The sequence below is a fragment of the Chiroxiphia lanceolata genome, chromosome 11, assembly GCF_009829145.1.
Source record: "Chiroxiphia lanceolata isolate bChiLan1 chromosome 11, bChiLan1.pri, whole genome shotgun sequence".
Classification (NCBI taxonomy): Eukaryota; Metazoa; Chordata; class Aves; order Passeriformes; family Pipridae; genus Chiroxiphia; species Chiroxiphia lanceolata.
Genome location: NC_045647.1, coordinates 1,933,373 through 1,958,103, shown reverse-complemented (window position 1 = coordinate 1,958,103; position 24,731 = coordinate 1,933,373). Strand labels below are relative to the sequence as shown.

General features: G+C 46.0%; 1 long non-coding RNA gene across 1 annotated transcript; it reads right to left on the bottom strand.

The window, feature by feature from the left end:
• Positions 1-105: 105 nt before the first annotated feature.
• LOC116792362 lies at positions 106-14,104 on the bottom strand. Its single transcript, XR_004359095.1, has 5 exons — positions 12,432-14,104; positions 12,044-12,155; positions 11,355-11,432; positions 3,054-3,197; positions 106-579 (listed from the first exon to the last, which is right to left on the bottom strand). It is a non-coding gene; the product is annotated as an uncharacterized LOC116792362 (long non-coding RNA).
• Between the last annotated feature and the right edge of the window lie 10,627 nt (positions 14,105-24,731).

Below are 24,731 nucleotides of genomic sequence, written 5' to 3'. Positions count from 1 at the left end.
TACAAACACACAGCTCAATGACCAAATCTGCCCCAGCCCAGCAGAAACACCTGGACATGCTCCTGAGCCCCCACAAGTTCCTTCTCTTTTTCTTTTCCCGAATAATCCTCACCCTCTAATTCCGATTGAAAAATACCTAAAAATAGTTGCTGAGAACTCTTAATGAATTATGCAATGGACATATGCTCTCCCATCAAATCTTGATGTTTACTTGAGCTGATGTCACGCAGAAGATTGAAGCCTGGACTGTGCTGGGCATGATCCCAGCTCTGCAGAAGGATTCTGGGTCACATCTCCTCATCTCCGAGCAGGCGTGGGAGCACCTGGGAGAGCAGATGGCTGGACAATGCAGCTCTCACTGGTGGGTTTAATTTCCCTGGATTAAGAAGCAAGTACCATGCAAGTAGTTTGATTTGCTAAAGATGCAGCAGGAACCCTGGCACAGGAAAACCTTCCAGAGCTCCGAGGACGAACCACCTTCTCCCAGAGCTTCTGGGAGTGCTGCACATCTCCAGGCAGCTCATTCACCAGCCAATTCCCAGTTCTTGCCATTTTTATCATTTATCTCGAAGAAATATCCTGCCAAAAAAAAAAAAAAAAAAAAAAGACAATTTAAAATCTACCTTCCAACCCCTCAAAGTGTGAAGTGACTGTAAAAAAAAAAAAAAAAACCACAAAAAAAAAGGGCAGAACAAAATTCTTTAATTTATTCTCAGTTCTTTCTGACTGCACCTCCTCGCCCTGGTGAGCTGGCAGATTTCAAACCTGCTGGCTCTGAACCAAGGTGCTCCCAGAGCATCTTCATCCAGCACTGCCTTATGCAGAGAATACACCGTGTTCCACAGAGCTGCAGCTTCCTCCTGCTGTGCTCAGCCAGGTGAGCTGGCTGCCAGCCTCCCCCTCAGCTCCTGCTCCTGCTCTCCCCTCCCAAATGCAGCTGGAGCTCCTCAGGAATTCCCAGCTGGCAGCACTGAGCCCTGAGAACTGGAAATCTGAGCGACCATTCCCACCAGGAGCTCTCCAGGCTGAACTTGGATGAATCTTGTCCTGAACGGTAAATAAAGAGTGGAAGTATCACCCTGGAAAAGGAATTGCCAGCCTTGACAGCTTCAGTCTGAAAGGGATTAATTAGCCAACAGCAAAAACCCCACTGTTCAGAGATGGATACACAGGGGTGCATTTATTCCAAGAATGTAACTCTTGCCTTCCACGTAAATCCATTAGGAATGGGCTTATCCAGGGTGGATACACAACATATCACTACAATTTCATCCCTAAACCACACAGATGGGAAATTACCACGAGGGGTCTGGGATTTACAATTCATAAATGAATTTCTTGTTTCTCTGTAGAAGGGCACAGCAGGATTACGTGGAGAAAATTCCACATTCTTGTATTGAATTCTAGTTAGGGGCAGCTTCAAGACAAAATTAACCAGAGTAGCAAATGGATTATAATAAAACAACACTGTTACTAAAATAAAAAGGGAATTACTCTGTTACTTTCACACCTATCAAATTTAGAGGAAGAAAAAAACCTCCAGTACCACTGTGTGTATTATCAGGACAGTCAATGAGACATGAAACAAGGACGAACTCCATTTGCCTGGGCAAAAAGCCCAGTTTGGAAGTAATTGCTGTAGTGGTGGAGCAGCTGCAGATACAGCCAGATCAAATCCAAAGATCAAACGCTTATTTCATTTTGATAAAAGTCATTAAACCACAAATCAACTTACTTTGGAGTACAGGCAGGAAATAACTCCGTATATACCATCTGCACATAACTCTCCCCTAATAAATTAAAGCAGTGACAGCAGATTTCTTCTGTGAAATCCCCCAAACTTATATTTCATTAAGCATCAACATCTCTCATTTAGGTTTTATTTAGCAGATAAGCCCCTGCCCCATGTTTCAAAGCAGAGCAGAGGATTTCTGGGCTGAGTGGGTGTGCTGGGATTGTCTGCCTGGCCAGCTCAGGAGAGCTGAGAGCACCACAGACCCTCTGCCTTTGGGGGGAAGGAACAGCACCCAGGGCTCAGCTACAAAGTCCAGGGAGCACCAGGGAAGTGGGACTTCTCCAAGGATGGTCAAACCATGAGCAAGAGCACAAGGAAAAAATGTGGAATGTGGCAGCTGCCTCAGAGCAATTTAATTATTGAAATGCACTTCCTTCAATGCCTTAACTTGGTGATGGAATGAGCCCTTGGAGAGCTCTTGGCCATGTCCTGGGCTGCTCCAGCAGGAACAGCCTCTGGAGCTGCTGCCACCCCAGCAGACCCCTGGAGCATCCCTTGGGTTGGCAGGATTTGGGAAGAGGGATTTCCCAGCAGTGGCACCACTGATTTGGAGATTACAGACACCTAATTAACTACAGTCCATGAGGCTCCTGTGGCTTCTCCAGGGGCTGGTGGAGGTTAAGCTTGAGATCCAACACCAAGTTAAGAGCCTTCCTGTACTTAGTTAGGCTTGCTAAACTCATGTGTGCTTGGGAAGAACTTAGGACTATTTTATTAGAGCCAAATTATAACTCTGACCCTTTTTGAATAGTTTTTTATTCCCCCTATTAGTTCATCAGGATTTAAGCGCAGAATTTTTGTTCCCAGTTCTCTGCAGTTGGGCCAGAACGTAGCCCAGTTATCTGAACCTAAACCCCAAATTTCAGCTTTCATGCTGGGATTTTAACAATCAACCTCCAACTCTTTCTGCCTATTTACATAATAGGTTGCTCTGGATGTCTGGACCTGCAAATCTCACACCACTGATCTCATAAAAACCTTCAGAGATCAAAGAGCTTCTTCACTTTAATAAATTAATCCATTTTTTTAGACCAGGAATCAATTCGTTGATTTACTCCTAATAGACCTCCCACCAAAGGTAATTCACTGTTACCTGCACCAATCTCTGATTGGTGGATTTGGAGCTAAAAAGTTCATTATTAAAGCCATGATTAACAAAAGGTTATCCAGATAATGTAGAGCTAATGGATAGACCATGAAATTTTCATATAATTCTTTTTTTCGTGGTAATTATGTTTTATATTATAGAAGGACTCACCTACTGGTCCTTTGTTGAGCTCCCACCATTCCTGGGATGGGGTTCTGCCCACGGAGGATCCTCTTGGATTTAAGGTCAGGAACACTCGTTTTTGGCAGCCCTTTGCTGTCCCACACACACTCTTTGAGTGAGTCTCCTTTTCACCTGCATTAACGACTTGATTGGAAAAATTTGCCATATAAATGGGGATTATTTCTAATCCTCACATTATTACAATTCTTCGCAGCCAGGAATGATTTTTGAAGATAAAAAGAGAAGTTTTAAATGAGTTTTGAAATATTCTTCTGAAAACTAATATAATAGCATAACTCTGGGATTTTTTTAATAAAAACCCATCAATTTGAATTACTAGATATTAATGGATTTGCTGTCTATGCTGAGCCTTGAGATGTTCTTACTTCAAGCCAAACTTTTCAAACATTAAGCAGGAAGGAAGGGAGTTAGTCTACAATGCACAGTCATCAGGAGAGCGAGGCAGAGTCAGGCTACCAAAGGTGATGATATGAATAATGACATTTCTGCTGCAGGAATTTAATTAGACTGAAAAAGAACTTGTAGTAAAGATGTCACAACAGCTCAAGACAAAATGAAAATCAGTCCAAAGACATTCAGGCCCTAATTAGTTTGGGAGGAGTAGATTAAAGATAAACCTGGAGAAATTGGTGGAGTGACTGGCTATTAGGGGCCAGGAGAACCTGGATTGTCACTGTGGATTTCTCACTTTTCAATGCTTTTAGAGAAGACCAAGTGGAGGAAGAAAAAAATAGATAAAAACACAGGAGCTGATTTCTTTCCATTCTTGAAACGATCAAACATTTTTGCTTTCAGTAAACCCATTGACAGTCACGAGCCTTGGTTGTTGACACTGATTTTTTTTTTTTTCCTGAACATGCTGAAATAATGAGCTGGGTGACACCTTGGTTATATATGGAAAACAGCAGCTCTGTGTACACACAACATTCGATTTATGTGCAGTGCCTTTTGAAAAACGAGGGAAAAAGGTCTTTCTGATCAGCCACAATAAGTTATTTCCTCAGCGTTGGCTCGTTCTGTGCAAGACAAATGAAAGGAATAACAAAGCAGGATGTTCACAAAAGAGCCAGGATGGGTTTCAAGCTCCAGTGATTGATCTGGATGTGCTCACATTGAGGGAAGAAGAAAAGGAATCTATGCAAAACATTTTGCAGTCACCACTAAATGGATTGCAAAGCTGTGGGATTCTGCGAGACCTTTTCCAGCCCTGCCTGGCTCCGGGATGTCCTTGATGTCTGTCGGGGGTGTCTGGCTGCTTCCCACCCCCACTAGAGCCAAGACCAAACTCCTGATGACTTTTCATAACATAATCCTAGAATTCCAGACTGGTTTGGGTTGGAAGGATCTTAAAGCCCATACAGTGCCACCCCTGCCATGGGCAGGGACACCTTCCACTAGCCCAGGTTGCTCCAAGCCCCGTCCAACCCGGTCTTGAGCACTTCCAATATATTGACCAAGCAAAAATAGAAGTCAAACACCTGGGTCACCCAAAAAACCTCATTTTATGTTTTTATTAAAAGCAGAGACCTGAAGGAGGAAGCAGGTTCACCAGACCAAAATCCTGGGAAGCTGCCAGCTCTGACCAGGTTACCTCTCCAGTATCTCCATGACCCTCTGAATCCTCATTAATTCCCACAAATTCTCTCCCTGACTAAGGTGTGAAAGCAAGTCATAGAAGTGGCCCATCCTCCATGGCTCAGTACTATTCATTTAAAACAAAAAGTAGGGGGGAAAAATCCAGAAAAGACAATAATGTCCTGTCTGCCTGATTTGGAGAAGGGATCTCACCCCTGCATCCCATGGCATGGATTTAACAATCAGGTTTGATTTCACAGAATACATTTGCTTCTATTTTATCCCAAGTGGAACAGACTCAGCCAATTAGGGAAATTCAAAATTAGGCAGAAAATACATTTAGCAGAGAAAGAATGGGAGCAGAGGCAATTTTGAGTTGTGATTCAACTACATCCCTGCTTTAAACAATTTCTGCATCAAACACGAGTACAGTGAACAAGGAGAACAGAAGCTGTCCAAAATCTGCATCCAAAGGGGTTAATTTGCTGGGTTGTTTTTTATTGCAAACTTGATGCAGGCACCTCAATCCTCATTTCCCCTCTAAACAAACACCCCCCAGCTGTCCCAGACCCCACCTGGGCACACCCTCAGTGCCTCCTCAGCACCAACACACTGGGGCTTAAACAGAAGCATCCTGCACTCTGGAACTGTTCAACAATTCCTGCCTGTGACCTTCCTCAAGGACAGGGATATTTCTCCCCTCTTCAGGGCAGTGCCAAATGCTGTTCTCAGCCTGTCAGTGCATATGGTGCTCCTCATGCCAGCCCAGTGCCATCCCTGTGCCACATCCCTGCTGGCCCCGGGCTCTCAGGGCAGGTGCAGCAGCAGACTGTGCTGTGCTGCTCATTCTGCTCCATTATTCACTCTCCACACTCCTCTCCCTGGCTCCACTCATGCTGTTTCCCTCTTTGCTGCATTGTTAAACCAGAGTATGAAAAGCATCCTTCAAAAAGTTACATCTGCCAGGCTTTTCTTTTCACCTTCTGCAGTGTCATAGAATATTTTGGGTTGGAAGGGACTTTTAAAAGCATCCAACCAAGCCCCAAAATAAGGTTTTTCACCTGTATTTAAACACTTTTCATTATGGAAAAGGAGTAAATTACATGACACACATCAACAGCATGAAAGAATGTACTGCTGTGAATTTTGGAGCCCAACTCCCCCAGCCAGTGGGCAGAGGGATTTTGTCTCACCAGCACATGGGACTGATGACACTTTCTTCAAACCTCACTTTGCTTTGGTTTCTTTATTAGAATCAAGGGAGATTTCTGAGTGAGGAGCCAAAGCAAAGGGGCAGAGGGTGGGGAGCTGCAGGAGGTCAGCAGTGACACCCCACACCCTCCTGCTCCAGGGCACCTTCTCAGCAGCCTCCTGAAGGGACCTCCAAGGACCATCCAGTCCAACCCTCAGCCCTGCACAGGCCCATCCCCAAGGGTCACACCCTGTGCCCCAGAGGATCATCCAAACCCTCCTGGAGCTCTGGCAGCCTTGGGGCTGTGCCCACTGCCCTGGGGAGCCTGGGCAGTGCCCAGCCACCCTCTGGGGGAAGAACCTTTCCCTGAGACCCAACCTGACCCTGCCCTGACACAGCTCCAGCCATTCCCTGGGTGCTGTCCCTGGTCCCCCCAGAGCAGAGCTCAATCCCTGCCCCTCCTCTGCCCCTCACAAGAAGTTGTAATTGCAGTGAGGTCTCCCCTCAATCTCTTCTTCTGCCCTGGAAGCTCAGCAGGATGGAGAAAAACACAATTCTTCCATCGTGAGAGGTAGGGAAGAGGGAAATCATGGCAGAGATGAAGCAGCACCAGAGGCTCGTGCTGGATGAGGAGCTGTCAGCATTTCTGGGAACAACACCCCTATAATTCCATGCATCCCTCACACTGTGTCTCTCCCTGCATGGAGAATTCCTCTCCCTAACCTCTGGAGAACTAGAGGCACAAAAAGGAAGGTGCCACAGCAGCCAACTGCACTGTGCAGCCTCTGGAGGGGGAGATCAGCCTGTGCTGGCCCAGCCCTGGCTGTTCAAAGGACACTCAGAGCTCCCCCCCTGCCCTGACATCTCCTCACATCACTCAGCCAACACCAAGAGCATCTCTGAAAGCCCAGTTCACTCAAGGCTCCTATTTCAATGTCAAGCTCCAAGTCAGAGCAGAGGTTTTGGAGTTTATTCTCTTTAACATCTTCTGTAAAATTAATTACTGGTCACTTGAAAAAATAAATTGACCTTATAATAAGGTTCCTGAAAATGCAATTGGTGTAGTTCATTAAATTATTCTCTGTACACATATCAAGTTCTTTCCTACCTTACATCTCCCCCAGTGCTCAACTTAGAGAGTGTGAGGCTGGAAGAATTTAACCTCTAATATATATAAGTGGGATGCACTTATTTCCCTGGGGAACTGACCTGATCCAGAGCATTGGCTATTTATAGCACATTTGAAAATAAATTGTGAGGGAAAAGATTGAAGGGCTATTGGGAAAGGCTCTATTTGTTGATAAAACTGGAAAAAAAGGTAATATAGCTGTGGGTTCCCATCCAAAGTTACCTTCACAGTGTGCTATAAACTTTAAATTATTACTCAAACTGTATAACTCAGAACTAAGGCAACTCCAGCAATCCCAGAATGGTTTGGGTTGGAAAGGACCTTAAAGCCCATCCAGTCCCACCCCCTGCCCTGGGCAGGGACACCTTCCACCAGCCCAGGTTGCTCCAAGCCCCATCCAGCCTGGCCTTGGACACTCCCAGGGATGGGGCAGCCACAGCTTCTCTGGGCAACCTGTGCCAGGGCCTCCCCACCCTCACAGGGAAGGATTCCTTCCTAATATCCCATCTAAATCCACCCTCCTCCAGCTTAAAGCCATTCCCCCTGTCCTGTCATTCCAGGCCCTTGTAAAATGCCACATGGGCAGACAGACCTCCCAGCTGTTCTCTCACCAGTCCAGCCCTGAACATTTCCTCCCTCTCCGACCTCCAGGATTTGAGGCCATGGCTCAGGAGCAGTTCCCTCCTGGAGGAGATGCTTCACCCCCACTGCAGGACAGTGAGATGGTCCCAGAGATGTTCCCCAGCTCAGAGCTGTGACACAGCAGGATGATGATGAGAGTACACAGTGCATCTGGGACAGCAGCCCTGGAGAATTCCCTCCTGGAAGGAAGGAGCTGGCTCACTTCACACCAGCATCCAGCATGGACAGCCAGGCAGGGAGGACCAGGAGCAAACAACACAGTGAAGTTATTTGGCAACACAGATAGGCCCTGAGTCATTTCTTGGATCTGCCTTCAAACGCAGTGTGACAGTCAGAGCCACAGTCAGGATTTGGAAGAGCCTGGCAAGGAACAGACAGTGATAAATGTGTCAAATATCCTCTGACCTTCTCGCTGTCCTGTTTTCCCACTGCTCAGCCCTGCCTGTTGGAGTTGCTGTCAGCCAACCAAGTGGCACCACTGCAGCCCCAGGGACCACTTCAGTTATTGGCCTGGAGGGGTTTTATTCAAAAAAAAATCCAGGAGAGCTGAGGAAAGCTCAGCTTAAGCTGACTCACTGGATAACCTTTCTGAATCACAGCTGCACTCGGCCTGGAGCAGAGGAATGATCAGGAACTTCCATCACTGATTCCCACGGACACAGATTTCCAAGCATTCCTCGTGAGCCCAGAGCATCACCTGCTCATGGCACTGCTTCTCTCCCTGCCACATTCCAGCTGGCAAGCCCAGAAGATGGTCCCAGGCAATATTTGCCCACGGAGAAACTTCACGGCGTCGGTCGGTGCATCAGTCGTGGGGGACACAACTCAAGTGGAGAAGGGAGGAGATGTTGCTTCAAAAGGAACTCCAGTTCTGTCATTCATGCTTTTCTGGAGAGCTGTGAGCATTTGGCCCCTTTCACTCTCCTTGCTCACTTTTATCAGCAGGGAAAACCAGCCAGAATGGCACTTGAACAGAGAGCAGCTCAAAGCCACCAGACCAACTTCTGTGGTGAACTATTGATAGAAGACTCTGGAACATGAGGGCAAGTTTAAAACCACTCCATTTTTTATACACAAATCTCTTTTTTTCAACTGTGGCCTGGTGGTACCAGGTCAGTTTTCTAACTTTTCAAAATAGGCAAATATATCTTGTGAAAAATTTAAAAATAAATTATTTTTTTCAGTTTGAGGTCTTTAAAATTTCTTCCCTACTTGTCATTTTCAGCAGTACCTTGTGAAACAAAAGGTACAGGAATATCTTTTTATTATTCTGAAGACATTATAACTTTTCAATCTTCTTTATCCTGTGGCAAAAAAAAAAGGAAAAGGACATAAAACAAATTGGAGGAAGAAATTTCTCACACCAGAGTTACCCAAAGCCATGATCAATGTTCTTCAAACAGGAAAACCAGAAGAAATCAAAGGCTTTCATGAAACATTCATTGGAACAATATGCTGACAAAATAGTTTTTCAGTCAAAACTTTTCCCTGGGCCTACTTAAGATGGCACGTGTGTGTTCAGGATCTTGTTTCTGGAGTACCAGAAGGCCAGAGGGGTTTGTCTCATTTAGCTGTTTTTTTTTTTTTTTCTTTCAGAGCAGACTCTACATAACCTTTGAGGTCTCTGCAGTCACTTCATGGAGCTGCAGAAACTCTGCCTCTCCTGGATGTGCTGACCCAGAGGCTCCTCAGTTGGAGGAGCACGGGCACAGTGGTGCTCCCACACCCCACAGCTCCACCTTGGGAAGTCCCTCTGTGACCAGAAATCACATCTGAACCCACCCAAGGACACCCAGCCCGGGCTCCTGCCCTGTCCACACACTGGGCCTTCCAAACCTTGGTGGTGCAGAGGTTTTGCTTCTGGTTGGATGAGCTGTGAAGCTGTTGTGTGCCGATAGTCAGAGAAACTTGCTCTAACCAGGTAAAAATCATGGTGAAAGAACTCAAGGGGCATCCCAGGAGCCATCACTAATTATTTGGTATCTAATGAATGACACAATTTGCTTGTTGACCTCCTTGACAAACTGTGCAGAGCTCAAACTAATTAATAAAAAGCTGAAATTACCAAGGGTCTAAGAGGTTTTGCTCAACTTTGACCCAAGGTGGTGCCTACACTGACTCTGGCACGTTGTGAGCTCAGTGACACAGCCCAGAACACAAAGTGCTGCTCAGATGAACTTGGCAGGGCGATGTGAGTGAAACATCCCGGCCTGAAGCTTTGCCACCTTGCTGGGATAACATCCAACCCTCATGTCAGGGATAACATCCAATCCTCATGTCAGGGATAACATCCAAGCCCTCGTGTCCAGCCACACAAAGCAGGGTGAGGAGGGAGCAGCACCTCGTTAGAGCTCATTAGTGAGTACAGAGCCATCCTGGGCAGGGACACTCTGACCCCCAGCCAGGAAGGGCCAGCCTGCCTTTGTACCAGTGACAAAACCCAGTGACAGCTCAAACCATCCCTGCTGCTGTCAGGGAAGTGTCTCAGGCGTGGGTTTTTCTGAATCACTCGTAGACTCGAGAGCCCTCCTGGGCTCTTCAGGGACAAATGAAACCTTGTGCAGGTTCTGAAGTGGCTCAAGTGACTAAAACCTGTGTGTGCATTGCAACCACAGCACACCCCCACCAAGGGTGGCCAAAGTGGAGGACGTCTCCCACAGAGAACACACTCAACTGCTTCCCTGGAGCTCTCTCTTTCTCCATTTCACCTTTTATTGACAGATGCAAAGCAAGCCTAATGAACTATTGATAACCCTGGCACAAAGGATTATTAGACAAAGCAATTTCATTTTGGGGGCATTGATTTGTGTGTCACAAGCAGAGTACAAATGAAAATGGGAGTTAGGATGGATGAAGTTGAATGCTAAACAGGGGGTCATCCCGTTTATTCCTAATTCCTGCCCTAAATGCACTTATAGATATGTTTACCTGTACCTCTCTATATTCTATATAATTATAGATATACTTGCAGATTTTCTTGATAGCTCATGGTATTTGGAAAGAAACTTAAAGTGACTCAAAGAATAAAACAAGGCTGATGTTCTGAATGGCATGAACATGACAAAACATCACAGTCAATAGTCGAATTCCAACCAGTGACTCCCAAACACCCAAAAAAGAGATGGAATCCACAAGTGACACTATGTGACAAGAAGGGGTTTGTCCTAACCCAGCTCAAACAGAGTGTATTAACTGAAATTTGCTGGCCTGAGAGGGAGAGGCCGGGACAGGAGGACGGGTTTGACTGTCTCACCCCACAGACCTGCCGACCCTCAGCCACGGCCTCGTGGAGAGCTGGAGCCCAGCCAGGGCCAGCAGAGCTGCTGATCAGCATCTGTGAGGGAATCACCCCTGATCCTGAGCTCCAGGCACACACAGCAGCCAAATTTTAATTCTTCTCTGCCGTGGCATTCGGTGACATTTAATTTGAAGGCGACTGCTGTGAAGGGCTGTGTAACCCAGGAGGGATTATGGAAACAGGAGCGAGATTTGTCCTCTTACCCTGGTGAATCCACAGGGAAATTTCAAATTCTAAGACGTTGAGACTTGATTTTGCGGGCTTTCCACTGGCAAGTAGGAGCCAGCACCCATTTCTGCCTTGAAAAGCTCTCTCCAGCTCTCCTGGTGAGTGATCAATCACCTCCTAAAGGCACTGCCAGTGGCCTCTCCATCAGCACAATTAATCCCTCCAGATCACAGGCTGAGATAAAACAATATGAAGGGCACCTACCCAAGTGCTCTGACAGTGCTAAGCCAAAAGCAATCCTCAGGATTTCCAGGAGAAGCCTGTTCCACTTGTGCTTTCAGCCTGGAAAATAATAAAATAAAACTGCACTTTAATAAACTTTCAGAGGAAAAAGGTTGGTTGTTTTTTTTTTAATACAAGCCGCAATAACAGGACATTTGCCCTTCCTTAGGCTCTGTTATATACGACACTCAAAACCCACCTCCAATACTCCAGGGATTAAATTATTTTCTGAAAGCCAACTCGTTCCCATCATTATTACTGGTACAAAGCTGGGAGTTTTTTTGCTCCCCCATTTTTTTTTTTTCCCAGCACTAGAAATAGATTAAACTGACACTTCAGGATGCTGAGCTGCAGTTTCAGCCGAGCTCTGTGGTTCACAGAGATTTATCAAAAATGACAAGATTCCACATCTAGGAGATGTCTCATAGTGCCCAGGAGCACGAAGAAGATGCAGCAGTTACAAGAGTAACCAGAGAGAAATGAGAAAAGTGTTAGAAAAAGAAACATGTGGTCTTTGGAAATCAAAGCCCTGACAGGAGTGGGAGATGCTGTGCTGATCAGAACTGGCCATTAGTGGGCAAAGAATCACCTTCTGCCTCCTCCAAATGAAAAAACAGGGAAAGAGCCTTTCTTTTCACTCCAAGGGCTGTTATACACTTCCTGGCAGGTACCTGTCAGAGCCTGTGAGCTGCAGAGATGTTCTGTTCCATTTGCAAACAGTGTGGAATTAGCTGGAAGTGATGAGTGCCTGTTTAGGATCAATTCTTCTGAGTTAAACCATCCCTGCAACAGCAAAACACAACAGTCCATAAGTGCATTCTCCTCTTCACCCACGTGCATGTACAGCAAATTATGATCTACTTGAGAAAGGTTAGGAAAAAATTGGAATATCTGGACAGTAAATGCTTATGAACCACAAAAAATCACCTCCTGGGCATAATCAGCCTTTCCTTGGACAGTCCATCCTGGCTGAGAACTACCTTGCACCCAGACTGCAGCATTGCCACTAAAACTGGTACAATACAGGTGATGGAGGCACTGATGGAGACCAGATCCTACCTGAGCAGAAGCAGCAGCATCCTTTGAGGGTCTGGAGCAGGACCAAGTCCTTCCTCAGAGATCAAATATCAAGATAAAACCCCTGGGGCTGCTCTCAAGTCAATCAGAGCTCTGCAGGAATGGGCTGGAGCTGGAGACAAGGGCAGTGAGAGGAACCACAGCAAAACATGAGCACACTCATAAATAATGATTTTAAGGAACACCTCTAAGAGACACTTATTACCAAGCAATAAGTTGCATAAGAGATCTGAAAAAGAAACCTCCATATTAAAAAAGTCTTGCCATCAGGTAGGATGCTGTAGGTTTCCCAATTCCTTTACAGAGGTCAAAGGCAAATTTCTCCATGAAGAAACAATGCCCCAACCATCTTCCCCTCCCTCCCATGAGCCAGGGTCTACTCCTGTAGAGATCTGGGAACAGCCTGAAGGAATTAGGCTAATCCAGACAAGAGTGAAATGGAAATAACTCCCACAAGACCTTTGGGAAAACTTAATCCAATCTTCTCTTGTGAACCAGATATTATTCCCCTTTTACTTACCTTCAGTGGTGATAAAGTGCAGACAGAGGAGATAAGGGACTCACACACCTCACATTTCACCACTCGCAGTAAATACACTCCTCGCCTTCGCTTATCTTCCAGCCTGGTATGGATTTCCTTTTAGTAACCTCCTGAATTACAATCAAATTATACTTTCAGGGCCATTGAATTGCGTGGCTTGCAATACCTTAATGGCTTCTGTTCTGGCTGCTCAGGGAGGACTTGTAATCCCTGTCCTCTCCCATATTTCAGCGGGAGTTAAGGACGTGCCTCGGTGCTGGGCAGAACAGCCAGGCCTTCCCTCAGCAGGGTAGGTGCCCAGCAAACAGGGCACAGGCCACTGAGCTGCTCCTGGAAGAAAAACGTTAAAAGTGGATGTTTCTTCTTTAGCCTTGCAGTGACAGTGCAGGGTTTGGATGGCCCAGTAACTCCCCAAACTCTCTCAGACGTGTTCAATGTGATTTAACGGCTCACGGTCCATACACCGGGTGCCAACTGCTCTGCAAAGCATTTGGGAATAAATGGAAGTATTAATGCCCAGAAATGGTGCAGTGCCCCATTCCTCCTGCCACCACTGACAGCAGAGCTGAGACATGTGCTGTTATCCTGCAATAAAGAAGTGGTTGCTTTGTTAGTGATGTGCTGGGCAGCAAAGGGAATGCGGCGTGTGCTCTGTAGCTGTGCTGCTGAAATCAATGCCTGAATTATGGAAACGTTTAGGGAAGTGAAATAGGAGAGAGGGAGAATAAACACAGCCTAAAAGTCTAAGTTGTCAGCACTGATCACTCTCCCCTGCCGTTTGGAAAGTCAGGATGGTGTCCAAGGTAAATGTGCTGAGCTGGCAGAAGTCAGTTCAGTGCACAGCTGTTCTCCTCCTCCTCCTCATTCCCCTGCCAAGGACCCAACATGGAAACCAGGGAACAGTTCTCTCTATTCATTTTACTCACCCAGGACCAAGCTGAGGTTATTGCACATCTCCCCTCCTGTGCTTGTCTGCAGCCAGAACATCCCTTCACCTCACAGTGATCCTCTGGCCACGATTTCCAGTCATCGGCTGCTTCTTCGACTGGGCAGACTGGGGGAGAGGCACTTGCTTGGCTCTGGAAATCAAATATTTATGGGTGCTTTATGCTGACTTCAAATAACCTTCACAAGTAACTTTTCCTTCTCCCTCCTCCAGTATGCATCTGCTATCATGTAATTATACTGAGGAACAAAATAACTACATCTAAAAGGTATTTCCTAATAAAATAACTTCTTCAACAAGGTATTTTTCCCAGTGCAGTTCAATGAATACATGAATAGGCAAGTAAGTGGTAGATTAAGGGATTATTGACATAATTGAGCAAGAAATAAAACAAGGTATTGAGGTTTTGAGATTATACTTTGAAACAGTGGATGAATTATCTGCAGCTGAAAACAGGTTCTTTTTGGAGGGTGTATACGACATCTCCAGAAAAAGATCAAAGTAGGTATCTCTGAGAACTTCCTGCATCTATAGGATATTAGAGCTATTTAAATAATTAAAAAAATCTGATTAGAAGACAAAGCATGTAGAAAAATTGTTTAACTTCCAGTAGTGATGACTCTGTACCAGTTAAAATAAGTGCCACACCATCCCCAAACACAGAGTAACTGGAATAAACAGGAACTGCAGAGACAGGATAAGGGAGAACAGCTTCAAACTGACAGAGAGCAGGTTTAATTACAAGAAATTCTTCCCTGTGAGGGTGGTGAGGGGCTGGAATTCTCAGAGAAGCTGTGGCTGCCCCATCCCTGGAAGTGTCCAAGGCCAGGTTGGACGGGGCTTGGAGCAACATGGGATAGTGGAAGGTGTCCCTGTCCATGGCAGGGAGTGGAACTGGATGGGCTTTAAGATCCTTCCAACCCAAAGCATTCCATGATTCTATAAATTGAAAAATTTCTATTGGTTTGAGCAAACCCCCTTTTGCTGTGGGTGTTCCCCCCTGTGCTCAACATCTTGGAGACCAAGAGCACCTACAAGGCAGCAGTGATTTAACAGAGATTATTCTTGTTATTCTCAAACAAACTCAATGCCAAGGAAGCTCCACTCTAGAGAGGATCCACAAGGCTCCCAGGTGGGCAAAATGCCCTCCTGTACCTACCTCAGCAGCTCTTCCAGCTGTTGCACCAAACCATCCTCGGGGGCACCCAACCCCAAAGCGCTCAGAGGAGCCGTGGGGACACCTGAGGGGGAAGAACATCTGTGCCTCCAAGGAGAAAATACAGGAGCCAAGTATGTGGCACGTGGAAATAACAAAATCTGAGGTGCTGGGCTCCCCACCACACCACAGCAGAGGGGACAGCCTGTGCCAGGCACGAGGGGACAGTGAGGACCTCCCTGTGCCACCACCACGACCTTGGGAAGCCAACGGCTGGTGACACTTGGGGCTTCTCAGCTCAACACCCAACCAGCAGGTCCACTGAAAACTGCACACTGCAGATAACCAGAGTGGGAGCTCTGTCTGCAGCTACTGGGGGGGAGATAAAACGTCTCCCTCCTCCCTTTATTCCATCCTGCTGTTTGTAAAGTGTTATCATGCTTTCTCCACTTGTATTCCCAATCAGCCACCAGGTAAGAAATAGTGTTTGCCAGCACCAAAGAGAAATAATCTTTGTTGGCAACAACATTCCTCAGGGTAGGGAAAAAAACCTGTTCCAATAACACGTAGGAGGAAATTTCCCCATCAGCCAAGCTGAGGAGCTGTTGACAGGCAGCGGATGGATGGAGAGGACACTGGACACTGTGCAGGGAATGGTTTCAAGTGGAAAATTAATTTTTTTTTCTGATGGGATCCAAAGTGCTTTTCATCCCATCCTTCCTGGAAACACGTCGTGATTTAATTCTGCTGAGTGCAGTGTGGGATGAGAAGTGACTGAGGAAAGAAAGGAGGGACCTTTCCCAACACAGCCCTGGCAGCCCCAGCTCCTGAGCAGTGTTGGGGTCACTGCGACCCTCCCAACACTCACACCCCGTGTGCTTGGCCACAATACTCATCATTTGTGCCCTTCACGTGGAGAGGGAACAAACCTCCACCAATTAGGAGCTTATTTAAGGCAGACAGCAGGATTTCTGCTGGCAAATTGAGGCTGGAACAAGATGATCTTTAAGGTCCCTTCCAGCCCAACCCGTTCTGTCATTCTGTGATAAAACTTGCGTTAGTTTTTCCCAATATTAATGTTTTTGATCACAAAACAAAGTGCCACAGATGTATTCTACCTTAAAACAGACACACTGCACTAACAAGAGGAGAAAAATGGGTGAATATTAAAATAGGCATCATGAATATTCAGATACATTTGCAAATTAAGAGACTTCAACTGTGTCCTTGTCCTTTGTGCTTTTTCCACAAATATTGAAAGGGGAACTCTCCTGGGAGAAACGTTCATCAGCACAGCAAGTTTTGAAGAAGGAACCCACTCAAGTTATAGCAAATATTCACAACATGAATATTTTGTGTATTCACAGGAGAAAGATGATTCTGGGAACCTCCAATTAGGCAGCAGAAGCTTTTCCTATGGTCTCCTCAGAAAAGAACTAAAGAAACAGCCTTATTGGGATAAATTTTTCAGCACAGATTTCTGAATACACGTGAGAAAAAGACAAACTTCGCCCATGAATTATTCCCTTAGAATTGTGAGGGGGGGAAATGCCACCTGGAGCCAAGCTGGGAGCAGCAGCCACAGCGTGTTCACTGCGTGCAACCAGCAGCTGAACAGCTCTGGTTGCCTGAAAGCTCTAAATTGGGGCCCCCAGCACAAGAATCTTCCTAATTAATTTCTAATAACCTGATTTTTTATCTCTGTGCACAGCCTGAGCTGCTGTTGGGGTGTGCACAGAGACCCCCCCTGCCATGGTGGTGTCACCACGATCCAGCCACTCCTGGTCCCACCTCTGACTGAGGGAGCCACGTTCCTCACCCTAAAACCAGACAGAATCATCCCTTTTGCTTCCATAACCACGCTGTGACCACTGCAGAGGATGTTGTTCTGTCAGTGCCTCTGAGAAGACACCTCCAAACACCAACAGAACCTGAAGCATCAGCAACATCCCATAATTGCCCCATCAGTTTAATCATCACAATAAAAGGGCATGAAAACCTCTCCAAGTAATTCCACATGGGAATATGAAAAGCCATGAAAGGTCTTTGGGTGGGAGGCAACAACCCAAACAAGAACAATTTCTGGTTTGCTGGTTTGAAAGGGGAGCTTTAAATATCCCAGTCTGGCTCTGAATTTTATTTAACTTACAGAATTTTTCAGTTTACAAAATGGCCCAACAAGAATAATTAGACCAGAAACAAGCCTGCCAGTTCTAAATGCTCTCTGTCAAGCACATGGGCTAACACCTATTTTATGAATTCCCTGTTTTTCAAGAGTGATACAGTTGTATCAGAAGCCGTGTGTAGGTGGCTCATTTTTCCCTCCTCACATTCCCTTTGACAGTAGTTTGAAATAACATTCATCAAACAGTACAAAAAAAGTCAAAAGAAATTAATTAAGCAACCTAAGAGGAAAAATAAGATGTGTCTTTCCAACAGTACTTGGATTATTCAGGCTTCTGGTGCTGAATGTTGTAATTTTCTGGGAAGAAAAGGCAGAATAATGGTGTGACTCTGCTCAGCTATGAAATGGCACATTTGGAGCATCACTAGTGGGAAAGGGAGTCCTGAAACAGAACTGAGACTTTGCTATTGAAGATTTGCTCTGAATATCAGGTAATATATATACATGTACATTCAGAACATCCTTGCTGGCATCCCTCCTGCCCTCAGTCCTTGCCCCACGTGGCATCACAGCTCAGCAAACACCCCCTGGAGTTCCTGCTCCAGGAGGAACCAAGGTTTTCAGGTCCTCCTGACACTCCTTTTGGCACTGAGGGTTGGGAGCAGAGATGTTCATGCCATGTTTCAATTTAATCTTAGCAAGTGAACCAAATCCTGCATTTTAAAAATCACTAATGCTAAGAGTGTTTAAAGGAATGCTGTCCAATTTTCACCCAACAGCCACAGGCAGCACTGCAGGGCTGGTTTCCAGCTCTCCACCCCTCAGGAGGGTTATCCACAGGCTGGACACTCTGGCACACACTCCCATTCCCACTCTGTGTACTTCCACAGGCTCCTCTGCCTGGTCCTGCTTCTCCACCATTCCAACCCCATTCATATGGATTCAAGGCCAGGGCTCCCCTTCTCCCAAGTTCTTATTTAATCAAACCAGGAACACCAGTGGAAGTGGCACTGGGAATTAATTTGGGGCCTCTCCAGCAAAAGCCAGAGGCAGAGCCCTGGTGGGAAGTTGTTCAGCCCTTCTGCCCCCCTGCTGCCAGTTCCCACGTGGTAACAGGGCTCAGGGAACACAACATTCCAGCTGTCCTGCTCTGCTCCCAGTGCCATGGAACCAAGGCATGGCCACCACTGCCCTTCCTGCATCCAGCCAAAATAACCAGAGCAGACCTGACACCCCCATCGATCCTCCAGTTCCAAAGGAACCCTGACATAATGGGAGATTAGTCACCAAATTCATTTCCATGGATCTAACCCAAATATCTATTTAAATCCAAAAAAAAAATGGTTATGAAAATATGGATGCAAAGACCTCGATCTCTCTTGCTGACTGCTGGCACACTCCCAGTTGTTTTATTAAACATAATCCTCAGGTAATTCTAAATTTCATGTTCATATTATCAGCTCCTCCAGGTAATACCATAGGAAAGGCCATGGATGTAACAGCACCAGGTTCTGTGACTTCCAAGAAATCCTCTCAGTACAACAGAGCCACCAGGAGGGATTAACTGGGACTTAGGCCAACACATCCTAAATCTTTCTCATCAGATGCTGCCTTTACCTGAGCAGTGACTTGAGCACCTCTTTGTCCTTCCATCCACCTGGTTTAAAGGTTTCTCCCCCTTCCAGCAGCAGCCAGAACACAAACAGGCCTGGCAGCGGTGGGGCATCAGCCTGGCTAAATCTGAGCCACTCCAGGAGCCTGGACTCTCCTTGTCTTCCCACATTACCTTGGGCAAGTCTCCTAAAGGTGGATTACCAGCAGAGCAACCTCCCTTCTGCCCTTCAGGGGGGTGGCTGCTGACTCAGCGCGTTTCCAGCCGGGATTGATCGTCTCCGATGCTCCATCTCTCCTCTCCAAAGCACAATGGGAAACGCTCCTTCCAAGAGGCTCTGGAAGGCTTAGGCTGTAATTGCTTGTAAACCACTTAAGTAGTGAGTGATACAGAAATCCAGAGTGGTAATTGTAACAGAGGCTGGAGATTAATCTATTTTTGGCTTGTCAGCCGTACTTATGGCCCTGATTCAAGGCACTCACTGAAAACTGTAAAGTGTCCAAAAAGTGACAGAAAAAAAGACTTTGATTAAAACTATTCCAGAGGCAAATCCAACCTTCAGGGGACTCTCTGAAACATATTGCTACGGCCTGCAGGAGAGACACTTGAACTTTTTATGGTCAGAGCAGGAGGCAGAGACCTGGGAAAATGAGTTTTATGTCAAATAAAAGGTGTTTCAGTTTTGGATTCCCAAAGCGAAACTGTGCTGGGAAAGTCAGTGCACAAAGTTAACAGGAGTGTGCCAAGCAGCTCTTGGTTGATCTCTTTATCTCCCAGTGACAGGTAGAACCAGTTTGCTGTTGGGTACCAGAAACATCCTCCTTCCCCACAGAGCTGCAACTTTTCCAAACTTCCCACCAACTTTCACTTTCTGGAGCCTCAAGGTCAAGATTACCCTTTATCATTTTTTCCATCATTTCCTTCCCATTTATTTAGGATTAGTGGATGTTCTGTCAATAAGGACAAATGAAACTGCAGGCCAACATAAACTCTGGCTGCTCTATGAATGGGACTTTTATATACAGGCTTTCTACGAAATAAAAAGTGACTGATGCCACAATATGCTTTAATTATTTCCTTCATAAACTATCAAATTAAATTTTAAGAAGCTGGAGATGTTATCTCTTATTAAACTGGGACTGAACCCAGAGCTGTAACTTTTAATGAAACTTTCCACACCAGGAAGCTTTTCTGTGATGTTAATAATTTCCAGCCTCCTGCCATGTCCAATTTCTCACCTTAGGCAGGGACACCTCCCACTATTCCAGGTTGCTCCAAACCCTGTCCAACTTGGCCTTGGACATTCCAAGCACTTCTATCACTATACAAAGGCTCCAGTATTTTACCTGGGATTTTCTACTCACTGTATCACCATCTCCATCCCAAAGAGCAGTGCTGAGTATCCCAGGGATGAGCAGGGCAGGGCCAGGGAAGTCACAGCATCCCTGGAACACACAGACATTCATTAACACAATATTCAAGGGAAAAGTATTTCCACTAATTAGGCAGCAATAAAATCTCAAATCAGCAAAGAAGAAACAGAGAATGGCTGCTCTGTGAGTAGAATCATGGAATTATTTAGGTTGGAAAAGCTCTCTAAGACCATTAATCCAACACTGCCAAGGCCACTACTAAATAATGGCCCTAAGAACCACATCTACATGTGTTTTTTAAACACTTCCAGGGATGGTGACTCCACCACTGCCCTGAGCAGCCTGTTCCAAAGCCTGGTCACCCTTTCAGTGAAGGAATTTTTCCTAATATCCCATCAAAACCTCCCCTGGTATAACTTGAGCCCATTTTCACTTGTTACCTGGGAGAAGGGACCGACCCCCACCTGGCTGCCCCCTCCAATTTGCTTTGTAAAACATAATGATGCAAACATGGCACATTCTGGGGCCAATCAGCAAAGTATAAAACCTGCAGAAGTCACTGGATCGTATTTTTGGCTCATGCCTTGAGGGAAGAAGAGCAGAACAAGAGCTGAGAATGCGGCAGCTGGTAAAAGTCATAAAAAGGAATAAGACAGAGATGAGGAAACACTGAAGTTGCCAGGAGAAAAAAAAGAAAGGAACAAAGACACAGAAAAAAGACTCTCAATAAAGCAAAGTTTTCACAATTTCATAAAGGTGTACAAGTGTAGCAGAGACAAAGGGAGAATAACCTCCCAGGCAGTCCCTGCCCGGGCTGGGAGAGGAGCACACGGGTTATTTATTTCTGATTTTATTTCTGATTTCAAGCCCTGGTGGTTGATGTGCCCACCATGGTACATTCTGCCCTCCCTCCCCAGCGCCCCTGGGACATTCATTACAGCTGAGCTGTTCCCCAAGATCCTCCTGGTCATACAGGGGACATTTTCACATCCTCCCTTTGGCCAAGAATCCCTGACCTCGCTCAGGAACAGACTGTCCCTCATGGAGCCATGGACACAAACTCTGATTTCTCCAAATGGTCATTTCCCTGTTGTTACTGGTACAACTCTGCTGGGCTTTCTCTTCTTTTTAATTTTATTCATGAGCTGAAGTGACTTTGGGCAGTCACAAACCAATTTTTCACTGTGCTCTGAACAGATGGTTGTTCCAAGAATATCAGGATCCTGGCAGTGTCAAACAGCCCTGACCTTCCCAAGCACCACCACAGACTTTTTGTTGGAAGGAGAGAAATAAAGAACCACTCAGATATTTCTAATTTTTTTCTGGGTTATTAAACATCACCCATGGCATTGGACAATGCAGAAAGACACAGGGAAGCAGGAATGGCTCCTGGAGTCACTGGGCTCTTTTGGTGGTGCACAGACAACTCCAAGGTTGCATCAGACCCCCTGGCAGGAGCAGGAGAGCAGAGGGATGTGGTGTGAGCCCCTCCAAACCACCTCCAGCTCATCCTGCCCCAAGGCTTTGCACAGCCCAAAGAAAAGCCACGAAATATCCCAATACTAAAGGGGTTTATCCAGCAAGAGTCCAGTTACAATTTCTCAGCTATAAATAGCTGTAGTTCACCGTGAGCCTTCAGCAACGTGGGCTGGCACAGCTTTGGGGACCTTTGCTGACAGAGCCTTCAGAGGGAAGGCAGCTCATTTTGTTCTGCTTTTGAATTTTTTTAATAGAAATAATCCTATTTTTAAGATCATTTAAATATCATCTGTGCTTAGTTCTCCAGAAGCCACACACAAAAAAAAAGAAAAAAAAAAAAAAGAAAAAATCCAAGTCAATTTTACTGCAGTTAAATCTCCATGTCCTTAATCTCAAGGAAGAGAGAGGCCTGTTACCTTCCTGGAGACAATTCTGTGTTTTTAGCAGATGTGAATTATTTTGTATCCAATTGTCGCCTATAAAGATATAAAAACTTCAGGGGCAACACCCAGGGAGCAACTCCTGGCACGAGATCAATACCTCATTATGGATTAAACATAAAAGTTAAGCCTTAGTCCTTAGTTTCCAGTTGACAAAGAGAGGCAGAAACACCCACGCCGTCGTTTGGGGGATTTTGTGCAAATTACTCAAGTGACCTCCTTCTAAGAGCAGATGAAGGGCTGTCACCCTTCCAGCCAGCTCTGCCTGGGAGCTCTGAAGTATCACAGAGGGATTTGGAGGCGAGTCCAGTGTCAGGCAGAGAAGGGAACACCATAATCCCAGCCGGGGTCCCCTCAGATGATAAGAGGAGGATTGCAAGTGGGATGGAGTCAAAGGCTGAGGTTGAAGACACCCGTGAGTAGAAGGGGTTGCTTAAACCAGCTGGCTGCTGGAGCACTGCTTTAATGCAGCAGCAATTACAGACCTGGGAAGTACAAGCACTTCTGAGTGAAATCCCTTCCATTTGGAAGACGCGGTGTCTGAGTGACAGACCAGCCTGGAGAAAGGCAAATCCACTTCAGAGCAACCCTGGGCCCTCTCTGCCTTTTAATGCTGCTGAGAACCACTCATTACTGCTCTGAGTCAGAGGTTTAACTAATTCCCAGCAAAGCTTTGTATCCCGGGAAGCAGCACGGAGAAGAAAGCCCCGCTCAGGATGTGCCTCCAGCAGGACGTGGGCAGGGGAACCACTTGGCTGCTCTTTTATGTAAGGCACAAACTGGAATAACCAAAGGCTGGGGGGCCATGGGGGGCCCAGGGGAACAAAACCATAATTTAGGTTCAGAAACACTTACAGATCAACCCGTGGAAGTCTCTTGCTCTAAGAACAGGGGGTGGATGGGCAGGAGGCACATTTGCTGCTGACCACGTGCAGAAATACGGGGCCTTCTGGTTCATCCCACACCTGACGAGGGGAAACGGCCTCAAGTTGTGCCAGGGGAGGGTCAGGCTGGATATCAGGAAAAATGTCTTCCCTGCAGGAGTGGTGAAGCACTGGCACATGCTGCCAGGGAGGTGGTGGGGTCCTCATCCCTGGAGGTGTTCAGCAAACAAGCAGAGGTGGCACTTGGTGACACGGGTTAGTTGACGTGGTTGGTGATTTTGGAGCACTTTTCCAACCTTCAGGATTCAATGACTCTGTGACAACTTGGAGAGAGAGATCCAAGGGAATAAAAATGCAGCCCAACATGTGGTACCAACAATCCCTGCTGTGAGTGAAACCCAGTGATTTTCCTGGCTGGTGTCCCCAGTTTCCCATCATTTCTCACTGCTGACTTCCCTCTTGATTGATTAATGATTGGTGGAAAACAGGAGAACTAAGAAACGATGAACTTCTCTCCCAGCACACGGGGTAATGAAACCATGGAAGCAACAATCCCAACTTCACTAAGTGGAAATTTGGCCCTGCAAATATTCATCCTGGTTTTTTTCTGACTTCCACATCTTACTTCAGCTGTCAGAGCAGCGAGATGAAATAACATCCCATATTCATGTTGCCATCTGCATTCCAAAATCTCCTCCTGATCGATGCAAGTGTCCAAAGAACACTCCCAATTTGTCACAATAACCTTCAAAACTTGACAGAAAATCATGCAAATGGTTTCTTTCAGATCTCTGCATGTCTTGGGATTATTTATATTTTGCCAATACCACTCGAAACATTTTCCTCATATTTCTCAGAAGAAAGGGGGGACTGAGAGGTTAAACCCTGCAATGGGTTTATTTTGCTCTTTGGGCTCCTGTTTTATATTTGTGGACATTTAAGAAACACTGGTGTGACTGCACTTGGAGAACTACCAAAAAAATCTGTTTGAAAAGGCTTCAAACTGACACGTCTCAGAATACCAATAATCAAGCTGCTTTGCTCAATTCCACTGCCTTTTTCTCTTTTATAAGAAATTTTAGATTTTAGTGGGGAAAATTGCACTAAAATGTATTTTTTTTTTTTTAGCCATGAAGCAATTATAACTCTATAAACTTTCATTTTAGCCTTCAAAAAATACATTTTAAGGAAAAAATAGGCAATGTCAGGGCTCTGAGTTCCCTGAGCAAGGTGCTGACTGGGTTTAGGGCTCAGGGGAGGAGCTCATGAGGTGTTTGCTGTGGAGGCTGTTGCTGGCAATGAGCTGGTGGGTAAAGCTCACCCTGGGAGTGTTCCCAGCACCAGCTGGTGGCACCTCTCCTCTGGGAACATCTGGCCAGCTGTGAGTGGCCCAGCTGTGTCCTGCAGGAATCCAGGGAAGAGCCTGATCCACTGAGCTCTGCTGCGAATACAGACAGAGCACCTTGCTGGGCTTTGTGAGGCTCGAGGAAGCAGCTCCCTGAGCTCCCAGACAAAGGCAATTTGCTCAGCACAGAGCATGTCTGAAATGCATTCAGCACTGGGAAATGCAGATTACATTGCAAGTCTATAAACAGCTCAGTTTAAATAACAACTCCAGAGCTTTAGCAGGGACAGTTTTCTAGGACATTGGGCAGAGCACTGGGATGAACCTGGAAAGGTCAAGTCATGAGCAACTGTCTGGACAGATTTTAGGAGTGGAAGCTAA